The sequence below is a fragment of the Fukomys damarensis genome, unplaced genomic scaffold (genome assembly GCF_012274545.1).
Source record: "Fukomys damarensis isolate Sample0158 unplaced genomic scaffold, DMR_v1.0_HiC HiC_scaffold_1, whole genome shotgun sequence".
NCBI lineage: Eukaryota > Metazoa > Chordata > Mammalia > Rodentia > Bathyergidae > Fukomys > Fukomys damarensis.
This window is the reverse complement of record NW_022900913.1, coordinates 37,967,069-37,969,540: the sequence shown is the minus strand read 5'-3', so window position 1 is coordinate 37,969,540 and position 2,472 is coordinate 37,967,069. Positions and strand designations below refer to the sequence as shown.

The 2,472-nt window shown below is 41.7% G+C and overlaps 1 pseudogene; it reads right to left on the bottom strand.

The window, feature by feature from the left end:
• Window positions 1-1,098: 1,098 nt before the first annotated feature.
• On the bottom strand, window positions 1,099-2,048 carry LOC104876120 (annotated as a pseudogene).
• Between the last annotated feature and the right edge of the window lie 424 nt (window positions 2,049-2,472).

Genomic DNA, 2,472 nt, shown 5'->3' with positions numbered 1-2,472 from the left:
AAAAATCATTAAAAAATGAGCAGAAGACCTGGAAAAACAGCTCAACAAAAAAAATATATAAATGGCAATTAATCATATGAATTAATCATATACACATAGCATATACTCAGAGAAATGCAATATAAAACAAGATATCACTACACACTAGCTACAAATTACAAAACATAGACCACTGGCAATAACGATGCTAGTAAGGATATGGAACAACAAAAACTATTATTTATTGCTGATAGGAATGAAAACTAGCATAAATACTTTAGAACACAGTTGGCCAGGGATTTAGCTCAGTGGTTCCACCACCTGCCTCACAAGCACAAGGATCCAAATTTGATCCTTGGTACAAAAAAAAAAAAAAAAAAAAAGAAAAGAAAAAAAAAAAACTCATAAAAAAATACTGCTGAATATTTCCTATAAAAATAGCAATGTGATTGAGCAATCCCATTGTTTGGTATTTATTCAAAGGAGCTGAAAAGTTATGTTTGCATTAAAACCTTCAAACAGATATTTACAACATATTTATTCACAATTTCCAAAACTTCTAAGCATCAGAGATGTTCTTCAATAGTTGAATAAATAAACATATTATGGTACATCTGGATAATAGAATGTTACTTAACACATACACACACTTAAACTGTCAGTCATAAAATATAAGGAGTAACCTCAAATAAATGAGTAAATAAAAACAGTCAAACATATGATGCAAATTGCATGATTCTAACCATGTAGCATTCTGGAAAGGGTAAAAACTGTGAAAAAATAGTTTTTAAAAATCATCCTTTATTTCTAGATATTTAGAGAAGAGAGAGATGAATATGTAAAACCGAGGCTTCTAGGTGCAGTGAAATACTCTATGACACTACACAGGTGGAGACTTGCCATTATACCTTTCAGAGAATGAAGAAAACAATACCAAAGAGCAAACCATTCTGTGAACTACGAACTTTGGGTGACAGTGAAGTTTCATTGTACTTTCATCAATTCTAACAAGTGAATGCCTCTGCTAGATGTTAGTGATGGGGAAGCTTTTCATGCGTAAGGTCAGAAGTAAATGCAGTATCTTCATACTTTCCTCTCGGTTTTATTGTTAGTCTTGTCGTTGGTCCTGTTTATATAATGTAATTTTTATCTTACATTATGGGGTCATAATGGGGTCACGGGGACATGGAGAATGATGGGGTAGAGGAGCACACAGAAGACGCTGTGGGGACACACAGGACCCCATGACCAGGACACACCATGGCATGGGCTGGGCTTGGGCAGCTCTGCAGATGACTCCAGTTTCCTCCTCCTCCTGGCAGGTGGGACACACTGAGGCAGGGGGCAAAGGGTCCCCACAGAGTCAAATAGGGGGCCTGGGCAGGGTCAGCAGGAGGCAGATGGACCCCGCTCATAGAAGGGATGGGTCTAGGGCTGAACAGTGCCTTCAGGGTCTCTGTCATAAACGTAGTTGCCCACAGCCCCAGTATTGACTCCCTTCGGTCTGAAGAGGATCCCATAGCAGGCCTTTTGGCAGTAGGGTGGCCATCGTGCTCTGCGTGCCTGCTGAGTGTCAGCATCTTGGCACAGCGCTTGCAGCTCAAGCTTGGCCGGTGTTAGTTCTTGCCCAGTGTTAGTTCTTGCCTAGAGACATCACCTTCTCAGTGAAGTCGACCCTGTTGTTGCAGCAAGGATACAGGTTAGGCTCCCTGGTGAACGTCGTCATACTGGAGGCTTTGCTGGGTTCCCACTGGAGCCCTCTAGTCTTCCATTCCTCAGCACTGGCTGCAGGGGCTTCGATGGGGCTAGTGATTGGTGCACCCTCAGAGATGGGCTTCTCATAGATGTAGGAGCCGTGCCACCAATGTTCACACCCTTGGGTCTGAGCAGCGAGGCGTAGCAGGGCTTGTGGCAGAAGGGCTTTCCATCGTGCTCTACATGACCCCTGGTGTCAGTGTCTTGGAGCAGCGTTCACACTTGAGACAGAACTTGTGCCAGTCTTTGCCTAGGGAGTTCACATTCTCAGCAAAGTACACAGTCTTGTCGCACTCGGGACCCTTGGAGGCCATGATAGGTACACCCAGTCAGCCCACACCCTGCGCCCATGCTCCACTCCACACTGCCTCAGGCCCCTCAGGTCCCCTCCCGCAAGCTCACTTTTAATAAATTGTTTTTTTCATAATGAAAATTTAATTAGTTTGCTATTTCATTTTCAGAATACTAGTTGCTAAATTAAAGCAATATACTTGGGGTTTGTATACCAGTTGTGTATCCCTCTGCAAGTCTTGGTAAACTCTTTTAATTAACTTTAATAGATTTGTTTTTTCCTCTGTGCATAGTGCCCTTAAGATTACAGTGTAAAAATATTGTGTCATATGCAAAGAAATTGTTTGACCTTTTCTATTTTCTGCCTGTTTTATATTTCTTTTTCTTACCTGATTGTCCTAGTAAGATTTAGGTAAAAGAGCCAAAAAATCAGGACCAGACCTGGAC